Raw genomic sequence first — 14,421 nt, 5'->3', positions numbered from 1 at the left:
AAAAAAGAATCAAAAAGTAAAATAACAAAAAATACTCTTGTTTTGATTTCTTGGAGTTCATTTCCTCTTATTTGTTTGTTGGTTGTAGGGTTTAAACTGGGTCTGGGCGCTGTCCCTGAACTCTTCAGCTCAAGGATACTGCCCTACTCCTGAGGCACAGCTCCACTTCCGCTTTTCTAGCAGTCAATTGGAGATAAGATTCAAGGTCTTTAGTACCCTGGCTGGCTTGAACCAAAATCCTCAGATCTCAGTCCCCCTAGTAGCTAGGCTTACAGGCATGAGCCACTGAACTTAGCTTTGGAGTTCATTTCCATAAGCATCAAGTTTTTGCTATTATATTCCCATAGCTATTGAGCCTTTATGATCCAAATTCCTGAGAGTATCCTCCGTTGGTCTCACTGTGTGAATGTTTTGACTCCTGTATAATTTATCATTTATAAGTGCATAGTGTTGTCTTTTACCATCCCGTATATTTACTTCTAGACTTATAGGCACGTTGTAGTACAAACAATGCCGGAAAATTTCAGCCTGTGTTTCTTTTGTCTCTTCTTTGGACAAAGGGATAAGGAAAACGTGGTATATATACACAATGGAATTCTATAGTTCCATCAGAAAGGAAGATATTGCACTCTTCATATGGAAATAGAAAGACTTGAAGAAATTTTGTAATTTTGGTATAGCACTATTTTTCAGTTCTTGGTTTTGCTGGGCAATTAGGATCCTACTCAGAAAGTTGTTGCCTAAATACATATCTTCGAATGTTTTCCTTGTTTACCTGCACTAGTTTATAAGTTTCAGATCTTATTTTAAGATTGTTGATTTACTTTTTACCAGATAGGACCTAACTTGATAGACAGGAGTCTGGTTTCAGTCTTCTGCTGGTGTACTTCCAGCTTTCCCAGCACTGTTTGTTAATGAGAGTGTCTCTTCTCTAACATACTTTTGTCTTTGCCAAAAAATCAGGAGGGTATAGTTTCATTCGTTTGTTTCTGGCCATCTATTTTATTGTACTGGTCTGTGTATGTTTTAGGCAGTTCTATGGTGTTTTGTTACTAAGGCTCAAAAGAATATCTTGTATCAGTTTTGATGCAAGGTCAAAATCATGATCTGTGGTTTTTTTTTTGGAGTGATGGTAAGGTCAGGGCATACAATACATTTTTACATGTGATATTCAGTAATTCCTACACCATTTGTTAAAAGACAGTACCTTATTGATTGTACAGCATCTGCTCACTACTTTTTAGCTCTTTCTCTGTACTGTTGGTGCCATTCTATTGTGATAGTCTGGTGCTTTTTACCAATGCCACATTTCCTTTAAAACTGTGAAATAAAGGTTTCTTATTCACTAGTTTATCATAGACAAAGATTTTCAGAAGTGATTGATTGGGATAAGCATTAAATGGACCATAAGTCTCTGTCTAAGACTGAGAAGAGAAAAGTCAGGGGGAAAAGATATAGGAAAATAAATTTGCTATATACTGCAACTATGTATGAAAACGGTCTGAAGAACCTCAGTGGGAGTTGAAAGGGGAAAGGAAAGAGGAAAGAGCTGTTCAAGGTGGTAATAGTGAGAAAAAGTTGGGCTAAAAGGGTAAAAGAAGATGTATTTTGTTAAAGGCCATATAGCATGACGTTAAATTTAAGGCCCTCCAGGATATAGAAACAAAAGCCACATAATGAGTGATTGTTGTCCTTAATGTACTATAGGTTATCTCTCATCTCTTTTGCTGTCCCTTGGTTATGTCATATTGTTACAATATTTCACCTTCTTATCTGATATATTTTATATATGCTTAATTGGTTATTTGAAATTGGATAGGGAAGGGGGAAAATCAAGATGAGTGGGAGTAGAGGGGGAGGGAAATGGTAACCAAGACATGAGAAAGGGTATCAATGTTTGTGAAGTAATGCACCTTCTATCTGGTGAATATAATGCAACCCCTCTATTAATTATAATACAATATATGGAAAAAATAAAAATAAATTAAAATAAATTAAAAAATCCAAAAAAAATGTTATCAAGTATACAACTGACCATTAAAGCCTATTTGTGTTGTTTGTGAAGAGACGGGAAAGTAGATGAATAGGGAGGAGGCATTGACTATAATGCATGTGGTTTGTGCTTAGAGATGTCATAATGGAATTCTTCCTTGTGTGCTTAGTCTATGCTAATAAAAAATAAAAATAAGTAAGTGTAACCATCAAAACAAAAAACTTGAGTGTGACTTTTTTTGGGCTTGTATGGAGTGGAGGGTTGTGGCTAATTGTGTCACATCAAAAAAATAGGCTAAAGCTCTAGTCCTTCAGGTATTTAGAAGTCCCCAAATCCTAACCTAATCTCACATTTCATTTGTAAGAAAGTCTCCCTAACTTTACTAGTGCCCATTTGATCCAGCCACATTTCAAAGGGCTTTCAAACTAAAGATATTGTAGCTTCCAGTAAGGGCATGGATTTGCATGACCAATTAGATTGCAGAATCCTACAGAAGATAGACCTGCCATGCTTTCTTGTAAATTAGAAGCCTACATCTCACAGCCCTTCAAAATACTGGTGATTTCCCTGAGAAGCATGCAGTAGGTTTTGTGTAAAACTTTTGTGTATGTATGTAGGTGTGTGTGTGTGTGTGTGTGTGTCCATGCACACATGGTGTACATTATATGTGCTAAGTGTTTGGACATCCTGTACTGTTCAGCATGGAGGAAGTCCTTCTTTGTCATTAGGATATGGACTACATGATTAGAATCCTTCTGATACCGGTAACCATGTTTTATTTGAAAAATAAAAGTTCTTATTACCATAGCATCTCACATGGGAATGAGGAATATGTTTTATGAATGTAATACAATACTAGTTATCAAACCTAATCACAAAAACTTTTGGCTGTTATAAACTTCTGTAGGACAGAAATCACAACTGTATGCTAACCTGCCTATTATGTTCAGCTAACAAATATGCTAAGCAAAGCCGAAATATTTTGTAATTTCTTCTACTGCTTAGGTTAAAATGTTAGAGGAAAAGTTAACCTGAGGACTTAACCTAACTAAGGCAACACATTATGGTTTGGAAAATCCTGTTTGTTCAGATGGGCAAAGAGGCAGTTATCACTGGACAAATTTTTCTGATTAGTTATAATAATTATTGTTCTAATGAAATATTCCATAACAAACCCTGCCAGTTAGGGATAGAGAGAACCAAGAGAAAAGAATGATATATAAACACTGGGATAGATGTAGTAATTAAATGGCAATCCGCTAAAAAGGCTCAGGCTTTCTTGTAATGACAAGGTTAGTAATCTTGCAGATTTTAGCTTCAAAACCCTAGGAAGTTCTGTTATTTTAAGCCACTTTCCCTTTACACAGATACTTTAGGAAAAGTGGTATATAGATCATATGTCATCAATCTATCAAAGATGATCTGGGCTGAGTTCAAATCAAACAATTATTGAAGTAGTCATTTTCCACAAAATTCTGATGGGATTGTCCAGAGATGTCTTGCTTAGTTTGTTCCATGAGATTGTTGATTTCTTCTCTTTTTGAAACATTTAGTTATTTAGCTCTGTTTGCAGGTATTTTAGAAATTTTATTTCAATGTTTCCTTGGTAGGCTTATGTTTCACTGAGCATGTGCCTTGCACCTGGGCAGTTCAATCTAGAGCTTGTATTTGTTCTTCAAGGCTGAACAACTTTCAAGAAGTGTAGTTCATTTTTAAAATTGTTATTGTAGAGAGGATAAACAGAGGAGGTTACAGTTACATGATTCAGGTAAGGAGTATAACCCTTTTTGAACCATGTCTCCCTTTCCTTCACCCTCTCCCATTTTTTCTCTCCTATCCCCACCCACAAGATGTGTAATTACTTTTCCACATACTGTCTAATGAGTACAACTGCTGTGCTCATTGATCCTTTATTCTAACTTTTTTGTGTCCCCCTTACTCTCCCAACTACAAACAAACTAACAAACCAGAGAAAAGGAAAAGAAAACAAAAACTCCTTTTCTTGGCGTTCATTTAATAAAATATTATTTTACATGATCATATGCACAAACCTATGAGCCTTTGTTATCCACTCCTTTTTATATCCTCTTTGACCTCAATATGTGACTATCTAGAGTCCTAAACAATTTATCATGTTCTAGTGCATGTTTTATACACACACATTAGTCATTCAGTGTGTTTACTTGTAGATTTATACTGCACTATGCAGTATACTGCACACTGGGCAGTATAGTTCTTGACAAGTCCTTCCAATTTCTGTTCTTTCTTTCTGGAAAGATTTATTTAGTAATCATTCTGAATTCTTATCTAATATTCTTATGCTTTCTCCTATTTAAAAAGTTGACCTTCTGTCTGGGACTATTTACTGGATATGGGTTCTTTTTTCTCCCTGTATTTAGTTGGAAATGACATGCTCTTCTTTTATTTTAATTTTTCTTGTAAGTGCTTAATTAGTTGTTTACATTTTGTTTGTAAGTTTAAGGCATTTCACTAATTGTGAATAACCTAATGGTTTTTAATATATTTAACAAGTTACATAAGACACATTGCCACACCATATAATGAACTAAAAAGGGTTGTTATAAGTTCTAGCTGAATATCAGGCATGGGATTTCTATGTGCCATCTAATTAGGTTTATCATTTTGTTTTGTTTGAAAACATATATATTCTCACTATTACTATCATTTTAGTTGGAATGATTATAAAATTCTACCTTAAAAATATATTTAAATTTGTATTAAAAGTTTGACATGAATGTTAGGTATTATTTATTGAATTTTTACATTAAAAGAAAGTGTGTTAAATATAGCTTTCCATATATCTTTTGTGTGCCAGTCCTAGGGAATCCATATCCATCTTTTTGTTCTATTTTTGCCTGGCACTTGAACTGTGGGTCTGGTCCCTGCTAGCCTTCAAGGCTTATTCTGAGTAATTTCTTAGAGATAAAAGTCGTGTGGACTTTTCTGACCATGCTGCCTTCAAACCACGATCCTCAGATTTCAGCCTCCTGTGTAACTAGTATTACAGATGTGAGCCACCAATACCCAGTCATATCCATCTTTTAAATGCATGGTTTTGTTTATATAATATACAGCAATTCCCCCCTATATTTGCATGATTACCTTAAAAGTCTTATTTGTAAGCTAGGTACTGGTGGCTTACACATATAATTGAAGATATTCAGAAGCTGAGATCTTCGGATTGTGGTTAAAAGCCAGTCTTGGGAAGAAAATTCTCAAAGTATAGATATTACAGTTATTAGGTTATTCCTGATTGTTTGCTTCATTCAGACCCAGTAACTCAGAATTCTAAAGCTAATTTATGAGAGAGCATCCAGGAAGTCATTAATGCAGAGCAAAGCTGCTTTCTTTCTATGATTACTTTTCTAGGTTTCATGACTCCATTCTGCTTTGCTATGGACTCTGTTCTACACAAAAGTAAATGTAATAATTTATTTTAGTTCCTGGCATTTGAATAGGATGTGCTTTTAAACAATTGATCCTCCTAGATTACAATGTAAGTGCACAAATAAAGTGTTGACAAATAAACAAAATGCAAAGAGCCTTGTTCCCACATTTTAAAAATTATTATTACTTTTTGCCACTTCTGGGCTTCAGCTCCGGGCCTGAGCACTGTCCTTGGACTTTTCAAGGCTAGAGCTCTACCACTTGAGCCTCAGCACCAATTCTGGCTTTTTTCTATGAACGTGCTACCAGGTCTTCGTGCATGCTAGGCAAGCATTCTACCACTAGGCCAAACTCCCAGTCGTTTGTTCCCACATTTTTAAAAGTCACATTTCTATTTGGTTTGTTTCATAATGTTACATTGCAAAATTAGCAAATTCCTATCATATAATCATTGAACCAGGGGCTATAGAACGTATCTGTGTAGCTCATAAAACTAAGAGCTTTTAAAGATGAGCAACTGAAAATCAGAATGAGGAATCTGAGTAGAGTCACAGAATTTTGGGCTAAGACAGATTTATTTTTGAAGCATAAATATATTAAAATAATACAATTATATGCTTTACAGAAAGTAAAGATGTATATCTAAATAAATTGTTCAAGAATGATAAGGTATTTTGTTAAAGGAATCATAAATATTTTCCAAGGAGCTTATTTTTTAATTTTTAATTTTTTTGCCAGTCCTGGGCTTGAGTTCAGGGCCTGAGCACTGTCCTTGGACTTTTCAAGGCTAGAACTCTACCACCTGAGCCTCAGCACCAATTCTGGCTTTTTTCTATGTATGTGGTACCAAGGAATCAAACCCGGGTCGTCATGCATGCTAGGCAAGCACTCTACCACTAGGCCAAACTCCCAGCCCCAAGGAGCTTATTTTTAACTCAAAATACCTATGGCTGAAGCACGGCTATTCAGACTATTTTGTTGTCTCCATCCACCTTAATAACACAGAAGCAGCATTCACAAAGAGTTGTCATATTTTGTGGCTTATTTAAGAGACAAGGGGGGGGGTTAGCTAGTTGAAATGAGAAAGCCAGCCAGATCAATCGATGATACAAGTACAATATTGAGCAAAATCTAACAAGTGATTTTTAGGATTAGTCACAGAAGTTATTTGCCTGCATTTCAGTCAAAGAGCCAGGAGGATAAGTTGAGTTTCTCAGAAAATCATCGGATGTTTCTCTAACTATGGACATAGTTGGGGTATTATGAGAATCTATTACATTCTAGACAATGCATATGCAGATGACAAATGTAATATTTCATGTTTTAATGGAAAAATAATTTAGTATCGATCATATATTGATAGGGTAATTCAAGTAATTCCAATACAGAGATTTATATTAAAGTATATGTGTTCACCACATGCATACACAGCCATGTCAAGGTATCTGTGAAATTTTACAATTAGAATTTCCAAACACCAGACTGGCATTGACATAGATGTGAGGTTTGGTGCCTAATGATTTAATTTCAGTTGTACCCCAATTTTATAGATACGTCACTTCAATCAACCTCAATTTCCCTCCCAAGTATACTCAAGCAGATAGCATGGATTGACAGATTGACATCTTATATAATATGGTGTATAAATACATGTGTTTCCACATCCATCTTTTTATATCTACGCATTCAGAATATTAATAATATAGCTCTGGCCATCTCTCCAACTCTTCTTCCTCCTCCTCCTCCTCCTCCTTCTTCTTCTTCTCCTCCTCCTCCTCCTCCTCCTTCTTCCTAATTGTGTTTGAGCCCACAAGACAGAAAATGGATGCTAGCTGAGGAAAAAATTGGAATTGTAAAACAAAACAAAACAAAAAAACAAACAGAAAAAAAAGATATTGTCTGGTGTTTCCAGGTTCAGGAGCTAAAAAAATAAAGTGGATAAGGCGATGTCGTGGGAAGGCTAAATTTGAGTTAAGCAAGAACAAAGCTGTCATTCCTGATTTCTTTTCTCTTCCTTCAAAATGGAAAATCACTTGCAAAGCTAGAGACAAGGGCAACATAATCCATATGGGGAGTCCTGGTTCTTTGTGAAAGGCACCTTGAACTCTACTTTTTTGGTTTAGTATACATTTACAAGAAAAGATTTCAGTGGCACTCTGGGTTTCTATCTATGATTCACTGCTAAAAAGGAAATATTTCAGAAATAAAAGTCTGCCTCAGTATTTATAAAACAGGAAGACTTAAGAAAGCATCACAAGCGTACTTTAACACTGCATGCTTCAAGAATAGAGGAATCATTTCAATGGGTCTCACAGTGTCACCGAATATACAGTCACTGCTCTCCAAGTGAGACCAGATGCTGGTATACTGGAAGCTTGCTGAATGACCAGTGTGAAATAAAAAAAAGAGAAATTATATAACAGATGAGAAAGTAGCAAGTAGCGGTGTTATGGACACCAAAATGTAAAGTGATACCAGTAATCAGACATTTGCCCCTAGTAGCTTGGCCCTGTTACGCACTCTCAAGTTGTGGGTACAATATCAAGCCCCGCGAGAATTTGACATGTCATTGGGAAGCGATAGGAGTTTCCATAAAAGAAGTGTGTCCTTGCTTAAGAATAGATAGTTGAAATTTTAGATAAACAGGACAGCAGAATCAAGCAAGGCAAACCCCATTCATATTTTAGATTGTGGACTGTTTTAATTAATCCTTTCATCAAGGATTACAAAGTAAATACTATTATTATTTTTTGGCTGAGCTCAGTGCCTGAACACTGTCCTTGGGCTTTCTCAAGGCTAGCACTCTACCATTTGAACCACAGCCCCACTTCTGGCATTTGTCTATGTATGTGGTACTGAGGAATGGAACCCAGGTCTTTGTGCATGCTAGGCAAGCACTCTACCACTAGGCCAAACTTCTGGCCCTAGATACTACTTTGAACCAGGAGTAATTTTCATCTCTGAATACTCATGGACTACTCGCTTTGTAAAGTTTTAGACTCATTGAACTGTCCCATCCATCACTTTATCAGCTACAAATGAAAAAGTAAGGATGCCACATTTTACAGTCAATGTATTTTTAAATGACCTTCAAAGAGGGAGTGGTTAGTTATGCTTCAAAAGCTGTTGTCCTCCCTCTTTTTATGAGATCAGTATCATTTTCTTTATTGAACATTTCATAGAGGAGTTCTATTGTAGCAGCAACTCCCATTTGCTGCTTAGCACTATCAAAGGAGTTGGAGGAGGAGTGTAATTATCAAATAGTTCTGGCCTGATGAAGTGAATAATGAGAAGCACAGAGACATGGATTTAGATGGTGTGTGTGTGTGTGTGTGTGTGTGTGTGTGTGTGTGTGTGTGTGTGAGCGCGCTCGTGCTGTTTGTGAATCAGCATTTTAATTTGCTTTATTACTCCAATGATTCACAAGCAAATCAGTTTTCATCACTTCTTTGTAGAAATGCTCTGATCTTTCCTAAGACAGAAGAAACATTACCGCTTGAACAAAAATAGCAGGAGAAGTTTTCATATAAATCTATTCATGCTGGCACTGATTTCAAGTCTTCCCAACTCAAAAATACTTTCAAATTTTAAAAAAGTAGCATTTATCTTATATTTTACACACTATTTTCAGGCAGAAAAAATTTTCTTTTGTCTGTCATTAACTTACATCTTGTAGAAGACATAAAGGCAACAAAACAGAATTTTGCTTAGCTGAGTGACACAAATTGCATGTGCTACCTGCTCTTTCCTGCTTTCTTCTAAAATTCTAAGGGTTTAATCAACACACGAAAGCTGAGATTTGAGCAAATTCATTTAGCTAGTTTTCCTTGTTAACCAATGTTCTCCACATTTCATTTATAAAAATAAGTTATATATGAGAAAATTATTGAAGACGATTGTAGTGCTTGACTGATGAATGGCCCATCCTACATTTTCTGACTCAGATATATCATGTATTTGTGAGGCTGTTTCAGTTGCCTTGATACTTGTTAACAAAGTTCATATATCTGAACAGTACATTTCAAAAACTGAGCTCTCTGGTGACCAAGGTTTTTTTTTTTTTTTTTTTTTTTTGCGCAATCTGGTCACATTTTGCCAATACAGTGATGGGAAACCACAATAAAATATAGCACCAATCATGTGTATGCCATTAATGTCAATAACCAGGAGTATCAGCAACACACATGAGAATATATGTGCCATTATGATTACTAAGAATTCCTCTACTAGTTGTAACCCAAAAGACTGGATATACATTTGGCCATCCATATTTAAAGATTATGAATAACTTCTCTTCATTGTACATAGTGTTCATGAATGAATATATTTCACCCACATATTTCTTGTGGGCGTTAGTACAGAAGGAGCTCAAACAGAACTTCCTATAAATCAAATAGATATAAAAAATGGAAGAATCACACCAAGAATAGGAGGAAAAGATTAGCACAAAAACAAAGCAACTGAAAGGATCAAAACTGTTTCAAGAAGACAAGTAAAGGTTCCTGATAAATAGCTTAATTTTGTAATCAGTTGCCTATGCCAAAATTGTATGGTTAAACTGGTTTTGATTCTTGAGAACTGGATAATTTGTAGTAGGTACACTAAAAGACATTAAATTAAAGATTTAAATGAAAATCAGTAACATGTCAATGATACCATGTATACATCAATAAATTATATCCAATCACAATTTATCAAGCTAGCAAAAATTATAGAAATCTAGGGAAAATAAATGATTTTTAAAGTTTTGCTGTGTTTTGAAAGTAACTATAAAAAATGAACCCAACTACGTAAATCTTCATGAGGCCTACAAGGAGTATCTGTTATTTCAAAGGATCCATTTATTTATCTCATAATTCTTAATTCTGGATATTTCTTAATGTGTGTGTGGGGCTTGGATGGAAGCAGTAATGGATGCTGATCATTTACGTTCATGGCCAATCAGAAGCTCTGCTCAGAATGCGGCTCCTTGTCAGTTCACCTATCAATAGTACCTGACATGTGGTTCATGCTTATTTTCCAAACTTATCTTTCAGCTTTTCAAAGATTTAACTTCTCTTTATCTCCACAATAATTTCTCTTGTTAAGTAGAGATACTTATTATTTATAGTCAAAGATAGTGTGATTAAATTGATGATCAAATCACTTATCTTTATTTAACATGGGGTGGTCTTGCCTACCAGGGCTGGAGATACATTTTACCACTAGAGGCCATTTGGATGTTTATAACATCATTCATGAGTCATATAAAAATTCTCCATAGAGCCAAGCTGCTGGCTATAGATAATGAGCATATAAGAAGCATATGTACCTTCAGTCATGTACAAAATGATTTTGAGAGTTTTTAGGGCACCTAGACCAGGCTTCATTGGTGCATGTTGAGATTAAAATATCCTAATATAGCTGGATGCAGTGTCTCATGCCTGTAATCCTAGCTACTCAGGAGGCTGAGATCTGAGCATCAAGATTCAAAGCCAGCCAGGGCACAAAAGGACCTGAGACTCTTATTTCCAATTAACCCTTAGAAAATGGTAAGTGGGTCTTGGCTAAGGGGTAGGATGGTAGCCTTCAGCTGAAGAGCTTAGGCACAAGACCCAGGCCCAGAGATAGGGTGATAGCCTTGAGTTGAAGAACTCAAGGACAATGCCCAGGCCCAGGTTATGGTGGTAGCCTTGAGCTAAAGAGCTCAGGGACAGCACCCAGGCCAAGTTCAAGCCTCAAGACACCCCCCAAAAATACATATGTATATATATATATAGATATATATATATCCTGATATAGTTCTGGATGATTAAAGAAAGCATTAAAAGATGGACATTTTTTTCTGAATATTAAGTTCCATCCACCCAACTAACCTATTTAATTGGTAATCATCATGAAAAAAACTGTTACTTCCATTATCAGATGAAGGGAGAAAAACTTTGAGAGGTTAAGTAATGTGCTAAGTGGTAAGTGATGAACTGGGACTTAAAACCTGGTTTCAAGCTTCCTGAGTGTAGACCCCAACCCTCTATCTCTGTCTCTCTGCCTTTGTCTGTCTGCCTGCCTGTCTGCTTGCCTGCCTGCCTGCCTTCCTTCCTGCCTGCCTGCTTGTCTGTCTATCTATCTGTCTGTCTGTCTCTGTCTCTGTCTGTCTGACTGCCTGTCTGTCTCTCTGTCTGTCTCTCTGTCTGTCTGTCTCTCTGTCTGTCTGTCTGTCTCTCTGTCTGTCTCTCTCTGTCTCTGTCTCTGTCTCTCTCTCTCTCTCTCTCTCTCTCTCTCTCTCTCTCTCTCTCTCTCTCTCTCTCTCTCTCTCTCTCTCTCTCTCTCTCTCTCCTTCTCAGTTATTCTTAAGTTTACTTTAAGTGAAGAAAAATGATGAAAGAAAGGTCCTGGACTCATTTGCCTGCTAGACTATATTTGTTACGTTTAACATAGGCAAGGACTGGAAGATCATTGTAGGTCAAATTCATCTGTCTAAGGATGAACTCTTGCAATAGTCATTCCTACCATCATCCAATGAAAAATTCTGCTGCAATTAGAGGTGCACTGTCTTTGAAGATCCAAGTGTGAAAGACATTGTTGGGATGATTTAAACAAAATCAAACCAAACCAAACAAACAAACAAAAAAACCTGTGTCATTCTTGGCCTTAGCAGCCATCTTCCTAGAAACCACTGTGCAATGAGAGCCAAGTGGAGGATGAAGCGAATGTGCAGGCTGAAGCACAAAAGAAAGATGAGTCAGAGGTCCAAGTAAACCAGCTTGTGCATATGTGGAGGCGACAAGGACGGAAATGAGGAATGCCACAGGCTGAGGATGCTGCTGCGAGCTTTTGGACTGCCTGCCGCCGCCGTCTAGAACTTCCCAGTGGATCTAAAACTTCCATCCCAAGACCCTTCCCGAAAGACACACACCTTGCTAATGACCCAGCCTCCCCTGCTGGTCCTGTGCCCCGGACCTGGATCATTCTGGATTGGTTCTGTTCATAGTGTGGCAAGTGTACAATGAACCATCTCTTTTGCAGTTGCAAACAACAACAACAACAACAACAATAAAACCTGTGTCATAACAAAGAAACCTTTTGTTGACAGAAGTCTGTAAGCTCTCTGAAGTCACACACAAAGCTCAAAGACTGTCCTCATCACTCGGTTTGGCTCATTTTAAAATGATCTAATCTATTTCTGAGTATGGTGAGCTGGTCTTTGGGAACAAATTACATACTATGTTACCCCTTGCCTAACTAAACCTTGAGAGAGGACTCTGACAGATTCCCACATGCTCATGTTTTTGTCCTCCAGAGCAAAGAGACAACCAGATAGAGGCTTTCTGATGCTGTTCTGAGGAACTTGCATCTAATGGATCTCTAAGATTAAGCACATGTCTTGTATGTATTTTTTTAATTAGATGAAATTTTCTCTAATTTTGTTTTAAAAAAGTGTTACCTGTCTGGAGTCATGAGATTATTCCAACTGTGAAATCTCAAAGCGCCTTTTGTGATCACATAATACAGATGGCTATTTATAAATATTTATGCTGAAATGTTACATATATTATGCTCAGGGAGGATGGTATGGCTGGGTCATTAGGAAAGTGTATGTTTAGTGTTTGAAGAACCTCCACACTGCTGTCCATAGTGATTATTTTACTATAGATACCCATCAACAGTGCAGTATGCCCTTTTTGTTTCGTTTTGTTTTCTCTATATCTGTGCCAACAATGAACGTTAAAAACTCAAAAATCTTTGAGTTAGTTCCAGGGATTGACTACTAATATCCATGCCTGAACCAGATGTATTCTAGTAAATTAAAATAAAATGAGGCTGGCAATATGTTGGCATTTAAATAATGTGCATACAATATTTTTATTTTTTTAAATATATTTTATTGTAATTAATAAAAGGGTTACATGATATTTGAGAGATAGAAGGTGCATTAATTCACATACATTGATACCCTTTCACATGTCTTGGCATACAATATTATTCAATAGTATTAAATATCATTTCAATGATGTGCCTCATCAAAAGATGAGACATAAGAAAAATGCAGGCAGCTTTATTTACTTAATGATTAATTTTCTTTCTCATGAAAGAAATGAGGGTTTTATATATTTATCATTCATTCTTTCCCTCCCTCTGTAAATTTATATGCCAGGAATTTGAGTGAAATAATGACCTTCAAGTATCTTAGTACTGGAGACATGGAAGCAATATTTCCCAGAACAAACAAATCAGTACATTGTGCACAATAGAAATTTATCAGATCAGGTTTTCCAACAAGGTAAAATAAGGTGGTTTGCATCAGGTAGGAAAGATAATTTCAGCTCTCCTTATCCTATATTTAAGCAGCATTGTTTTATGAGGTGAATCAGATAATGTTGTACCTATTATAACTTTTATTTTTATCAGGTCATTATAGTAAAACAAAAGCCTCAAGCAAAGAAGATTCTATTTTCATGCAAATCTTCCTCGTAATAAAAGATGAGCAAAGAAAAACTAAAGAGTATTTGTTAGGAACTGCTTCTTCTTTATTTAAATTAAATAGCATTTACACAACTCTCATTAACTCTGAAATCATTTTTGCTTTTGTTCTTAATTTTGCATAGGCAAGGATTCTCTGAACTATATGGGGGTGCTTTTTCTTTAACTACTCTCCCTTTATAGAAATAATTTCATATTTGAAGTCAAAGAAATGCATTAAAATTGTAAACAAAGTTGGTTTTTAATTAGGATGTTGGCAATTATCTAACTCATTTATATCTCATTTCCTATCTTAGCTGGTTTTATATGTCTCCAAATTACCTTTCTAAGGCAAAAAACTTCCATGCTTTTCTTATATTATTACCACTCAGGAAATTACATTAGTTGGAAATAATTTTCCATTCTAACTTGCAAGAAATCTCCTCACATCATATAAGGAAAACTCAGATTTTAGTTCCAAAGATTAGAGCAGTAATTCATTACAAAATACTGATTATGGGTTGTTCTGTAGAATTATAGCCTACCTTAGCTGTTGTCCAAATATCTTCTGTGAAAAATAA

General features: G+C 36.0%; 1 long non-coding RNA gene across 2 annotated transcripts in view; it reads right to left on the bottom strand.

Moving 5' to 3' along the window:
• The window catches only part of LOC150060498 (uncharacterized), a 76,573-nt gene that overhangs the window by 41,672 nt on the left and 20,480 nt on the right, over positions 1-14,421 (bottom strand). Inside the window, exon 3 of one of the 2 annotated variants that reach the window (XR_016536133.1) lies at positions 7,189-7,233. The exons of the other annotated variant lie outside the window; for it this stretch is intronic. This is a non-coding gene — a long non-coding RNA (uncharacterized LOC150060498). Of the gene's footprint in view, positions 1-7,188; positions 7,234-14,421 lie in introns of those variants that run through there. 2 annotated transcript variants of the gene reach the window in all.

This window comes from Megascapheus bottae, chromosome 7 (assembly GCF_031878675.1).
Source record: "Megascapheus bottae isolate mThoBot1 chromosome 7, mThoBot2.hap1, whole genome shotgun sequence".
Classification (NCBI taxonomy): domain Eukaryota; kingdom Metazoa; phylum Chordata; class Mammalia; order Rodentia; family Geomyidae; genus Megascapheus; species Megascapheus bottae.
This window is presented reverse-complemented; position numbering and strand designations above follow the sequence as displayed.